This window comes from Erythrolamprus reginae, chromosome Z (assembly GCF_031021105.1).
Source record: "Erythrolamprus reginae isolate rEryReg1 chromosome Z, rEryReg1.hap1, whole genome shotgun sequence".
Lineage (NCBI taxonomy): Eukaryota > Metazoa > Chordata > Lepidosauria > Squamata > Dipsadidae > Erythrolamprus > Erythrolamprus reginae.
In genome coordinates this window covers 53,473,163-53,487,719 of record NC_091963.1, presented here as the reverse complement: position 1 = coordinate 53,487,719, position 14,557 = coordinate 53,473,163, and positions in this window count along the sequence as shown.

Below are 14,557 nucleotides of genomic sequence, written 5' to 3'. Positions count from 1 at the left end.
GACAACCACAATCCTCGCTTTCCTGGCCGCAGAAACAACGCAAGCACCAACCGAAACTACGCACGAGGTAACTTTGCTCATTCAATTAATAGCACGGTAACCAGTCGAGCAAAATTGTAATTTCACTGCTCCTTAGCGAGAAACTGTGCCAGATGGAACTAGACACTGGGTCTAGATTTACCATAATGCCTTGGGAAAAACTAAAGTTATACATGCCTGCTCTTACCCAGGCTACCTTAGAACCAAGTGCTCTTGTAATTAGGGATTTTCAGGGGGGAGTTATTCCTGTTATGGGAAAGATTGATGTACCTGTGGTTTTTAAAAATGTAAACTGTATGCTACCTTTGATTGTAGAGTCTGGGGCTAGACATTCCCTCTTGGGATTACAATGGATGGCTCCCCTGGGTATTATGATTACTGGTATTCACAATATAACTGAACAAAAAAACCCTAATTTCCTACAGGAGTTTCCTGATGTCTTTAGTTCCACCTTGGGCTCCTACAAAGGCCCACCAATATCCTTTTCTCTAGATCCTAAAATTACCCCTGTGAGGCTTAAACCTCGTAGAGTTCCCCTGCCTCTACTTCCAAAACTGGACCAGCAACTGGACAAATTAATAGCACAGGGCATCCTGGTCCCTGTTGACCATGCCTCTTGGGAAACCCCCATAGTTACTCCTTTAAAGCCTGATGGCTCATTGAGGGTTTGCGCTGACTATAAGTCAACTCTTAATAAGGCCCTGCAACACCACCCTTACCCTATTCCTGTGGTCCAACAATTGCTCCATTCTCTGGGGGAAGGGAAGATATTTGCTAAAATCGATTTAGCCCAGGCATTTCAGCAGTTGCCTGTCGATGAGCCAACCGCCCTCGCGCAAACAATAGTCACACACAGGGGTGCATTTAAATGCACAAGGTTGCAGTTTGGTGTAAGCGTAGCCCCTGGAATCTTCCAGAGTTTAATGGAAAGGCTACTATCTGGAATAAAAGGGGCAGTACCATATTTTGATGATATTTTAATATCAGGAGAAAGCCAACTACAATTAAATCATAGGATTAGGGAAGTTTTAAAATGATTACAGCAAAAGGGCCTTAGAATTAGAGCGGATAAATGTGTGGGGGGTACCCACAGTGTGGAATTTCTAGGTTATAGAATTGATGGAGAGGGCATTCATCCAACCCCAGATAAAATAAGGGCCATAAGAGAAGCTCCAGATCCCCAGAACAAAACTGAATTACAGGCATTTCTGGGCCTTCTTAATTTCTATTCTGTTTTCTTAAAACAGAAAGCTACAGCAGCGGAGCCTCTCCTCAAGTTGCTACAGAAGGGAACACCTTGGACCTGGGGGAAAACTGAGCATGAAGCATTTGCCAAAATAAAGAACCTTTTATCATCAAACAGCGTAGTGGTCCAATATAGCACTTTGCTACCAGTAAGATTGACATGTGATGCTTCACCGTATGGTGTAGGAGCTGTTTTGGCACACATATTGCCAAATGGCACAGAAGCCCCGATAGCTTACTTTTCAAGGACACTTTCTAGCACAGAACGAAATTATAGCCAATTAGATAAAGAGGCCTTAGCCCTAGTAGCTGGGGTTAAGAAATTCAACAATTATATTTTTGGGCGTAAGTTTGAGTTAGTAACAGATCATAAACCTCTATTGGGACTCTTAGCAGAAAATAAACCCACACCTCCATTTATGTCACCACATCTAATTAGGTGGACCATATTCTTAGCAGCTTATAGCTATGAACTCAAACATAAGGGGGGGAAAGAAATTAATCACGCAGATGGTCTAAGCAGGTGCCCCATGACCTTAGCAGTAGAAGACCCAGCCCCAGCTGCAGATTTTTTAGTCTTAGAATTAGAAGATAACCCAATTACTACTGCTAAAGAAATAGCTGAGCACACAAGACAAGATCTGGTATTACAGAAAGTAGTCAACTATGTATTAAGGGGATGGCCTAGCGAGAGCCAAGATGATTGCTTGAAAGATTTCAAAAACAAATGGCTAGAATTGTCTTATCTTGTGGGGAGACAGGGTCATTATTCCCTCTAACTTAAGGAACAAGGTCTTAAAATTATTGCATATGGGACACCCAGGTATTGTGTGAATGAAGAGTTTGGCTAGAGGACATTTATGGTGGCCAGGGCTTGATTCAGAGATTGAGAAATGTGTAGCCATTTGTGATCCATGTCAAGAATCTAGGCCAAACCCCCCCAGAACCACACCAATGGAATGGGAACAACCAAAGGGACCATGGTCAAGGATTCATATAAATTTTGCAGGCCCAATTGGGTCGCAATCCTTTCTAGTAATTGTGGATGCTTATTCCAAATGGGTAGAAATTATTGCCATGAGCAGCATCACCACTAGCGCCACAATTAAGGCCCTGCGCTGTCTTTTTGCCACACATGGCTGCCCTGACATATTGGTGTCAGATAATAGTCCCCAATTAACTGCCAGGCAAATGGAATTATTTTTAGATCAATTAGGCATTAGGCACGCGCTCATCTCACCTCACTCCCCTTGGGCTAATGGATTGGTGGAGAGGTACGTGCGCATGGCCAAAGAAGCCCTGCGCAGGTCAGGACCAGGTGAAGTGCAAGAACACCTTGACCAATTTTTATTAACCCAGCACATCACCCCAAATGCTACCACTCAAAAAAGTCCTGCTGAACTTTTGATGGGGAGAAAACTAAGGTCCCCAATAGATAGACTTCATCCCTTGTATTGTGAAGACAAAAATAATATTGTAAATCCTGAAAGAAACTTGTATCTAGGTCAAACTGTATTTGCAAAAAACTTTGATGGTGGACTTAATTGGTTAAAAGGGACTATAATACAACAAACCGCGCCAAAGACATACTATGTACGTTTAGACGATGGCTGGGTGTGGAAAAGGCACATCGACCATCTACGAAGGCGCCAAGAGTCAACATCTGTACCAAACACCACAACGGCCCGAGACACTAACTTGGATTATTCACCCTCGCTTCCTACAGAAGACTCCAACAGATGGACTTTGCAACAAAATCAAATGGATATACAAATCTACTCACCAATTCAACGATCTTCTTCCAGCGATGCTGAGCCAGCATCCTCGGGGGTTGGCGTTGTGCCCGCGGACTCTACACTGGGGGGCCATTCCACAACCAATGCCCTGGATTTCCAGTGGAGATGCTAGCGAGCCGACCTCCTCTTCGGCCGATTGCCAAGACTCGAATGATCTGCGCAGGTCTGAAAGGACTGCACGCAGACCAAGCCGATTGGATGATTTTGTCACCTGGCTTTCTGTGTAAACTGTTTTTTTTTTACTAAGGAGGGAGGGGTGTTAAATATGCATTGAAGCAATGTAAATAGTTGAATCTGTGTTGAGCGTCTCTGATTGGTTGAGACTTTGACAGTTGGGTTTCGGCGGGAAGTTAAAGAGTATAAAAGGAGTGTCTGGCTCTGCATAAAACCAGTCGCATTCCTAGCTGAAGTCATTTTCCACTAAGAGCTGAACGAATAAAGAAAATTCTTTGGAACCAACTGCTTCAGACTTTTCACTAAGTACATTCCAATCTCACAGGCTGAGTTACAAAGTCATAAATCCTCTCTAATGAGCAGATTGTCAGCTTCTAGCATCTCCTTAACTCTGGGTCAGGTTCAAGCTAATTTCAAACAGTTTTATCATGCAATGTTAAAAACTTACTATGCCAGAGAAATGGCAGATATCCATCTTGTCTTCTTCACTTTGCAGAAAAGTGTCCCTCATTTCTGTCCATCTCCGGATATGATATATTAATTAATTTACACATTCTGAATTAGCAGAATCAAAACCTCTTTCCAAAAAGCTCATATTTTCTTTTCTCTAACCTCTTAAATCTGGCATTTAATCAAGGACTATCCTCTACTCCCCCATTGTCTGAAGAAGCACTGATATCCATGCTAATGTCTGATGGATTTTCTACTAACCTCTCATCCCCACTACCCTCCTCCACTTCTCTTAAATCAGGGTACATTACAGCTTCTGTGTCTTCGTCCTCCTCTGAATCTGACATTTCCAAAGGCTGACTGGAAACACACACAACACCATCCCTCTTCCCATGGCCCCTCCGCTTCTCAGGTGGGTAAATGGAGTTTCAAAGTCAGGGGCTTCAAAGTGTTGGGTGTCCTTCCAAAAGCAATTTCCAGGCCTGCCTCCCAACTATTCCACCAGGCATTGGAATTGGTTGCCGAACCAATAAGAGTCCTGGATGCCAATAAGAGTCTTGGATGCCAGTAATGTTCAAGTGGGGCAGAGGAACTCTGGGTGCAGGACATGGAGTGGCAGGATCAACAGGGGCTGGAACTGGTGGGCAAAGTGGCAAATCAGGGGTCACTGGAACAAGAAGAGAGCAATGAAAAACAGGGTGTATACGTATGGAGCTGGGCAATGTCAGATGGTAGGTGACTGGATTGATAACCTTTTCAACAGGAAAAGGTCCTATGAAACATTGGTCAAGCTTGCAGCTGGGTTTTTCAGAGGAAAGATATTTGGTAGAAAGCCAAACTTGATCACGGATGTTCAATGGTGGAGTGTCTTTCCAAGAACGGTCGGCAAATTGTTGGTAGTCTTCCTTGGCTTTGGTCAAGGAACAATGGACAAAGTCGTGAACACTGCGTAGCTCAGTCAGAAAATCATCAGAGACTGGAACTGGGGAATCTGAGAGCATAAGCAGAAACAATCGAGGGTGGAAGCCATAGTTTGTGCACAATGGCGTGGTCTGCATGGAAGTATGTTCAATGGTGAACTGAGCTAAGGGAAGATGTTTTGCCTGATCTTTTTGTCAGTCATGGACAACACAGCGTAGGTATTACTCCAGGATGCCAATGATTTTTTTGGTACCCTCGTCTGTCTGGGGGTGGAAGCCAAGGACACTTGGACCTGGGGTGCGGTCATAAGTTCTTTCCAAAACTTGGCAGTGAATTGGGGTACTCAGTCAGGGACTATGGTGTCAGGTAGGCCGTGTAGTCTGAACATGTGCTGGATAAATAGTTGAGCGATGATTTTCGCTACAGGTATTCTGCGGCAAGGGATGAAATGCATCATCTTGGTTAACATGTCCACCACTACAAGCACAGCTGTAAATCCAGCAGAGACAGGTAAACAAGTCAGGAAATCCATGGAAATGGTCCCCTAAGGTCTTTCAGGTGTAGGCAAAGGCTGTAGTAATCCCGGGTGATGTCCCATGGCTGATTTGGCTTGGCGACAACAGATGCAAGAGTTTACATAGGCGTAAACATCATGGCAAAGTCTGGACCACCAAAAAGTTCAGGATACAAGGCATAGCATTGTCAACGCACCAAATAGCATCTGAGAAATAAAACAGAATCCACTCCAATTCTCACACAAGAGGTTCAATTTATTAGCAGAGCCATGTTGGATTACATTTCGGCCATCCCAATACTAATTTCTCCCCAGTACTCCACCCAGGTTAAGGTTCATCTCACATCTCCACACCCATGAATGCAATCACATGGACCAGTCCGGTGCAGGGATTCACCAACTTCCTCATTTGTATAGTTGACGCAGAACAAAAGAGGACCCCCCCAATTGGACCCCTGATATGATTGTACGGGAAACTCCATGCAATCTGTAAATGTGTTTTAGGAATAACTTAGCCAGATGTCTGGCTGTGGGTAGTCCAGAACAAGTGATGAAATGGGTTTGTTTGGAGAATAAATCAATGACAGTCCAAATAACAGTGTTGCTCTTGCTCTCAGGGAGTTCCACTATGAAATCCATCACTATTTCTTTCCAGGGTCTACTAGGGTTAGCGACGTGCTGCAGCAATCTGGGAGTTTTCTGGGTCCATGCTTCCTGGTGGCATAGGTGGCACAACTTCTCACATAATTCTCAACTTTCGCTCTCAACCTGGGTCACCAGAACTGCCTCCATGCCGGGTATAACATTTTCAGGAATCTGAAGTGACCCCCTGGTCTGGAGTCATGACTCCATTGGAGAATCTCTAATTGCAGGCTGGCAGGCACATACAGTTTGCTCCCCTTCCAAGCCAATCCTTCCTTCAGTGTTAGGATTTCTTTATGGTTGTTGAACCACAGGGCAGTTGGCAAAGCTGATTTAAATTTATTTCCCCACTCTCCCTTTCCTGGTGGAAGTTGTCTCCTAATCAGGTGTGTGGACAGGTGCAGCTTTCTCCTTATTTTCAGGATACAGGGAAAGATCTGATGGACTTCTTCCTCTCTCTTGCTATTGTACTGTGGTTTTCGCGACAAAGCATCAGCAAGGAGATTCTTCCCAGCTGGATATGTTTCAGCATAAAATTGAAACATCTGAAATATTGGGCTCATTGTACTTGCTTAGGAGAAAGCCTCTGAGGGGTCTTTAATTTTATTATTTATTTATTTTATTTATTATTGGGATTTGTATGCCGCCCCTCTCCAAAAACTCGGGGCTTCAAGGTTCTTATGGTCAGTCCACACTTCAAAAGGAATTGCTCCACCTTCTAGGAAATGCCTCCATGTCCCCAGTGCTACATGTACAACAAATGCTTCCTTCTCCCAAAAGGTCCACCTCCTCACAGTGGGGGTTAGCTTTTTGGAAACGCACAAGGTAGCAGCTGTCCCTTTCCATTGTCTTCTAATAACACCACTGCTTTTGCCGAATCGCTGGTGTCTGACTGGATCACAAACTTTCGTTCGGGGTCAGGATATTGCAGGATTGGCTCCTTTGCAAAAAGTCTTTTGAGCCTTTTGGAAGTCTTTTGGCATTCCATTGTCCACCTGATTGGCTGAGATGGTTTGGGCTTAGTAGGGGCTAATAATTAAAACTATGACTAAAACCCCATCATCTTAAAAAACAATCAATATATCACAATCATATCCACACATAACTTTTAATGATCAGAAGTGGGGGGGCATATACTAGTTGTCCCATGCCTGGTGACATAGATGGGTGTTAAGGCTCTTGCAAAAGGCAAGGAGGGTGGAGGCGGTTCAAATCTCTGGAGGGAGCTGATTCCAGAGGGTCGGGGCCACCACAGAGAACGCTTTTCCCCTAGGCCCCACCAGATGACATTTTTTGGTCGACGGAGCCTAGAGAAGGCCAACTCTGTGGGACCTGATTGGCCACTGGATTTATGCGGCAGAAAGTGGTCCCGTAAGTAATCTGGTCCGATGCCATATAGGGCTTTATAGGTCATCACCAACACCTTGAATTGCATCCGGAAACCAATCGGCAACCAATGCAGGCTGTGGGCATATCTGGGAATACCCATGACTGCTTGCACGGCTGCATTCTGCAAAATTTGAAGTTTCTGAACACTTTTCAGAGGTAGCTCCATGTAGAGAGCATTTCAGTAGTCAAACCTCGAGGTGATAAGGGCACGTATGATTGTGAACCTGGGCAAACACCCCCATTGCCACAGCTGAAAAGTGATGTTCTAAAGTCAGCTGTGGATCGAGGAGGACGCCCAAGTTGCGGACCCTCTCTGAGGGGGTCAATGATCCCCCCCACCAGGGTAATGGATGGACAGATGGGATTGTCCTTGGGAGACAGAACCTACAGCCACTCCGTCTTATCAGGGTTGAGTTTGAGTCTGTTGACACCCATCCAGACCCTAATAGCTTCCAGGCACTGGCACATCAGTTCCACTGCTTCGCCGAGTGGACATGGGGTGGAGATGTACAACTGGGTGTCATCAGCATATTGATGATACCTCATCCCATGTCCTTGGATGATCTCACCCAGTGGGTTCATATAGATATCAAATAGCAGGGGGGCGAGGACCGACCCCTGAGGAACTCCACAAGGGAGAAACCTAGAGGTCAACCTCTGACCCCCCACTAACACTGACTGCGACCCACCAGAGAGATAGGAGAACCACTGTAAAATGGTGCCTCCCACTCCTAACCCCTCCAGATGGTGCAGAAGAATACCATGGTTGATGGTATTGAAAGCTGCTGAGAGGTCAAGGAACACCAGGATAGAGGATAAACTTTGCTGGAGACCATCCATCAGTGCGACAAAACAATTTCCGCACTGTAGCCAGGCCTGACTCCTGACTGCTGAGATAATTGGCTTCTTAAAAATGGTGGGCCAGCAGCAGGCACGGAAGCAGGAAAAAGGGGGATAAGCTAGGGGTGGAATCCCTCCACTGGGGAAAGTAGGGTTTCCTCTGCCTCATTTCACTTAGAGGGGGGGGGGGTCATTTGGGCAAAAGAAAAGGCTGCATTCATCTCCATAGTGTTAGTGTAGAGAGGCAGGGAGGGGGAGGCTAGGAATCCACTGGCACCACACCCATCCCATCTCAGGGAAATACATTGCCTCAGGCATCTTCATCTCTGTGCCCCTCCCAAGCTCTCTTCTCCCATGCTCGAGGCTTCCTCCTGCACCTTCAGTTCTGGTTGGATCCTCCAAGAGAGGGGGGTCAAAAACTCCAAGCACTTCCACCTCCGGTTTCTTGGTTAACACTCTCTCTACCATTCTCCTGAGTTTACTCTCTGCCCATGGCTGGGAGCAGATGGATGGGAGCTCAGGTCTCCAAAGAAAATTGAGCATCAGAATTTACTGTCAACGCCCCAAATAGTATCTGAGAAATAAAACAGAATCCACTCAAATACTCACACAAGAGGTTTATTAGCAGAGCCATAATGGCCATTCTGATACTAATTTCTCTCCAGTACTCCACCCAGGTTAAGGTTCAGCTCACATCCCCACACCCACAAATGCAATCACGTGGACCAGTCTGGTGCAGGGATTCACCAACTTTCTCATTTGTATAGTTGACGGAGAACAAAAGCTGACCTTGGACTCTGAGCAAGGAATTTGTTTTGGCTATCAACTTCTCTCCTACTCCTCCCAATTCCATTTTGCTGTGTTTCTGTGGCAGGCCAAAGCCTCTAACTCCACATGATGGCTTTCTGCCTGACAGCATCTTGAAAATGCCAAAATTGCCAGCTGCAGGGTTTTCATGACACTGGTTGAGGATGAGGGCTCAGAGTGACCCTGCTGGAATGTAGAGCAGGTCTTGGTAATATAGCAGGTCTTCAGAAAATGTCCATGGCGAATCAGGTTCAAGGTCTTGTTTTCTTTGGTCTACAAAGGTATCCTGGTGTTGCACTTCCCAAAGTCATTCTTGAAGATCTGCTGTATTTTGTATGGCTTCAATCGATGAGAGGGGTAGAATGGTAAGAAGCGGCAATGGTTTTTTGGCTTGGTTGTATTCAGGTTTGCGAGACAAGGCATCAGCTTGCTTGTTATCCCACTTGGTGATGTAGGTGATTCTGAAGTTGAATTTGGCAAAGAAAAAGGACCATCGGACATAGTTCCCTCTAAGCTGAGCAGTGAGCAATCACTCACTTAAAAATCATCATCAACTCAGAGTTTTCCAAACCTGCCCAGAAGCCGAGAGGGAAAGAGTGAGAGGGAGTGAGAGAGAGAGGAAGAGAGAGAAACAGATAGAAAAAAGAGAGGAAGGAAAAGAGAAAGAAAAAGAATGGGAGTAAGGAAGAGAGAAAGAAAATCAAAATGTAGTTTGAAACTAGCTCAACTATTTAAGTGGCATTTTGATATCGATAGAGTTGCCCTATTATGAGCTCACTGTTATAGACACACAGTACAGTATTTTATTTTGAAATTCTCTGAGGCAAAACAGGGTGGGTTTTTGATTTATTTGTTTGTTTGTTTGTTTATTTATTTATTCATTCATTCATTCATTCATTCATTCATTTATTATTTCTGTGCCACCCAGTCCCAAAGGGACTGCCGCTCAGACACTATACTTTTCCGCCCGCCCCCCCAAAAAATTAGAGGGAACACTGCCATCGGACAACAAGTGGTCAAAATAGGTAATGCCATATCTAATCCTGATCCAGTTAACAGTGGTGTCCCACAAGGCAGTGTTTTAGGACCTACTCTCTTTATACTCTACATAAATGATTTCTGTGACAATATCACAACATCTTTGTGGATGATGTTAAATTATTTAATACCACTGACAATACTTCTACTCTTCAAAAGGACCTTGACCTTGTAGCTGAATGGTCTAACAACTGACAACTTCAAATCTCTACCAACAAATGCTCCGTCCTACACATTGGTAAAAAGAATCCGAATACTAAATACATACTTGGTAAAACTGAACTAACAGAGGACCCTCACTCAGTCAAAGACCTTGGAGTACTCATTTCCAATGACCTAAGTGCTAGAGCCCACTATAACAGCATTGCCAAACAAGCATTAAGAATTGTAAACCTAATCTTATGTAGCTTCTTCTCTAGAAACACTGATTTATTAACCAGAGTATACAAAACATTTGTAAGACCTATTCTAGAATATAGCTCACCAGTGTGGAATCCACAGTGCATATCAGATATTAATACAATCGAAGGAGTCCAGAAATACTTCACAAGAAGAGTCCTTCACTCCTCCTCACGTAACAAATTACCCTACTCCTCCAGACTTCAAATATTAAATCTAGAAAATTTACAACTATGTCATCTCTCAACTGAATTAACTGTTGTTCATAAAATCATACATCATAATGTACTCCCTGTCAGTGACTACTTCACCTTTAACAACAACACAAGAGCACATAATAGATATAAACTGAATGTAAATCGCTCCAAACCTGACTGCAGAAAATACGATTTCAGCAATATAGTGGTCACCACCTGGAACTCATTACCTGACTCTGCTGTTGCTTCCCCCAACCCCAAAATCTTCAACTTTACATTATCTACAATTGACCTCTCCCCTTTTCTAAGAGGTCTGTAAGTGCATAAGTGCACTTTTGTGCTTAATTCCCTGTCCAACTGTCTTATTATCCTTTCTATTACTACGTTCTACTTATGTTATGTTAATATGCGCTATAATACTATACCTGTTTGACAAATAAATAAATAAATAAATAAAATCTGTCTCTGGCTTAATTTCCAGGCAGTTTGGAGGAGTTCCAAGTTTTTGTGGTCAGTTCTGACCTCTACTTCCAGGTGATGTCTCCAGGCCTCGAACATGATTTTGATAGCTAAGAGTTCTTTTCCCCAAATTGTGTAGTGGCACTCGGCTGGGTTTACTTTTCTGGAATAATAAGCAGAGGGAAACAAAGGCCCTTTGTCTTGGCATTTTTGAAGAAGTTTGGCCTCCCACTCCAACATCAGAGACATCGGCTTCTACAAAAGGATGAGAGGGGTCTGGGTACTGGAAAATAGGTTCTTGCATGAAAGCTTTTTTCAGGTTCAGGAATGCTTGTTGCTCTGAATCGCCCCATTGAAATTTAACTCCTTTCTGAAGAAGTCGAGTGAGGGGCACAGTCAAGGTGGCAAATCTCGAAATGAAAGTTCGGTAATAGTTGACAAATTCCAAAAATCTTTGAACATCTTTAACTTGACATGGGGGTTGCCATTTTTGCAAAGCGTCAAGTTTTCCGGTGTCCATGGTGATGCCTTGGGGAGAAATCACACATCCTAAGAATTCAATGGAAATTCAGAAAAATTGGCATTTCTCTAACTTGGCAAAAGGTTATTTTCTCTCAGGCATTGGAGGACTTGTTGTAGGTGCTGTAGGTGGATTTCTCTGGAAGGGGAGTAAATTAAAATGTCATCAAGATAAACGACCATGAACCAGTCCAAAAAATCTCTAAAGATGTCATTCATGAAATGTTGAAACACCGCTGGAGCATTGTTAAGTCCAAAAGGCATCACAGTAAACTCGAAATAGCCATAGCGGGTGCTGAAGGGAGTCTTCCATTCATTGCCTTCTCGGATGCAAATGAGATTGTAAGCACCTCACAAATTGATCTTGGTGAAGATGGTTGCTGTGCAAAGGCATTCCATGAGTTCGGAGATCAAAGGCAAGAGGTATCGGTTATGGACTTTAATGAAATTTAGTTTGCGATAGTCACAGCAGAGATGTAGATCTCCGGTTTTCTTTTTGACAAAGAGCACTGGGGCAGACAATGGTGAAGAGGGGGGTCGGATAAAACCCATGTCCAGGTTTTTTTCTAGAAAGTCTTTTAAGGTGGCCAATTCACATTCTGACATGGAGTAGAGGCGCGCCCCAGGAAGCTTGGTGTTTGGCAATAAGTCAATGGCACAGTCATAGGGTTGATGCAGGGGTAATTGGTCTGCCTCTTTTTCACTGAAAACATCAGCAAAGTCCAAGATGTCTGATAGCAGGGTGCTGGCAAGCTGGGCTGGAAATTGGGCTGTGCATGGTTGGCATATATGGCCTATGCATTGAAGACTAGAAAAAGGAATGTGATTCTGGGACCACAGAATATGGGGATTATGGGTTCTGAGCATTGTTCACTCTAAGGTGCGCAGCCACATGGCCAGGCAACCAAAACTACCCCTGCGCACCCTTTTCCAAGGCCGCGCAAGAAGCCGGGTGTTGGAGTTGGGAGCGGGGAGCAACAAAAGTGTAGAGGCCAGCAAAGGTTACTTTAAATGCCGGCCGCCCCCGCCCCCCCAGCACCTCCACCCCCCTCGTGCCCCTGGCTTCTCGCTGCTGCCTCCCACCCACCTGATCCGCCCCTCCTCCGGCTTTCTTGGGGTGCAGCGGTGGATGCAGTGGTGCTGGCGGCTGCGGCTTTTCATCATCTTGATCTGGCCGCTAGCTGCTCCAAGTGCTTTGGGAACACCCGCCCTGCCCCTCTTGCAGTCCCTTCACCGAGAGCGCTTTCGTCCTGGCTGTCAGTGAAGGGGCTGCAGGTGAGGTGGGGCAGATGTTCTTCTCGAAGCAGAGGCCAACAAAGGTTAATTTGAAGAGAGTGAGAGAGAGGAAGAAAGCAAGAGAGAGAGAGAAAGCAAGAGAGAGAGAAGAGTGGAAGGAAGAGAGAGACAAATGATAGAAAAAAGGGGAGAAAAAAAGAGAAATGAGAAAATGATTGAGGCAGAAAATGACAGGAAAGAGAGAGAAACAGAGAGAGAAGTGACTCTTGATTTAAAGCATATGGTAAAAAGCACTTAAATAATAATAGAGAAAAAAACCCCAGCCCTCACCTGTTTTTGGAAATGGTTCAAGAGTTCACACACAAACACACACACACAGGGGAGGAGAAAGGGATGTAAAAAGAGAGGAGAAGTGAGAGAGGGAAGGAATGGGAGAAAAAGGGAGGAAGAGGGAGAAATGAGAAACAAATGAGACAGAAAAGGGGGAGAGACAGGAGAGAGATCCAGAAATGAGAACAGTGGTAGAAATTTGAGGAGGGATGATTGATTAAATATGGATTGGCTATGGAATATTGGTAAAAATATTACAGGAGCAGCTCTGGCACAGCTAGTTAAGACACCAACTAGAGAGGAGAATATTCTAGATTTAGTCTTTACGAATGGGAATTGGGTTTCAGAGTTTAAGGTGGGAGAAAATTTAGGTTGCAGTGACCATCTTCGTTTGTGGTTTGATGTAAAAACTGATTGTGAGTGATCCTATACTGCAACCAAAGTATTAGATTTCAGAAAAACAAATTTTAATACAATGGGGGAATATTTAAATAATGAATTAAAGGGGAGGGATAAAATGGCAGGAGCGAGCACCCAGTGGACTGTATTAAAAAAGGCCATCTTAAAAGCCACTGGACTTTATGTAAGGCAAATAACTAAAGGTAAAAGGAAGAAGAAACCGCTATAGTTTAGCAATGAAGTAGGGGCTATAGTCAATGCAAAAAGGCTGCCTACAGGAGGTATAAAGAGTCTGGAAGTATAGCTGATAGAGAGGTGTATAAAATGAGACAGAAGGAGGCAAAACAAATAATATATGCTGCTATAGCATCAAAAGAGGAAGAAATTGCCAAATCTGTAAAGAAGGGGGATAAAACCTTCTTCAGATATATTAGTGATAGGAAGAAGAAAAACTGCAGCATCACAAAGCTTAGTACCGGGAATAATACATTGATGAGAATAAGGAGATTGCTGACCATTTCAATAGCTACTTCTGTTCAGTTTTCTCAAAAGACACCTTACAAAATAATACTATAGAGGGATATAGCATTGCTTCCAGCTGTACGGATTCAGCTCCAGTGATCTTAGAAGCTGATGTCTTAGAAGAACTTGAATGATTAAAGATAAATAAGGCAATGGGTCCAAATGGCATCCACCCCAGAGTTCTTAAACAACTCAGATCTATGATTGCTACCCTCCTGACTGATTTGTTTAACCAATCCCTGTTAACAGGAGATGTTCCTGAGGATTAGAGAATGGCCAGTGTTGTGTCTATCCACAAGAAGGGCAGTAGAGAAGAAGCTGGTAACTACAGGCCAGTTAGCTTGACATCAGTTATAGTTAAAATGATGGAGACTCTACTTAAAAAGAGGATAAATCAGCACCTAAAAACCAATAACTTAGTGGACCCAAATCAGCATGGCTTTACTGAAGGCAAATCATGTCAGACTAATCTCATTGATTTCTTTGACTATGTCACAAAGATGGTGCCATGGATATTGCGTATCTGGACTTCAGCAAAGCCCTTGATATGGTTCCACATAAAGAGTTGATAGATAAATTAGTGAAGATTGGACTTACTCCCTGGATAGTCCAGTGGATTTGCAGCTGGCTGAAGAGTAGAC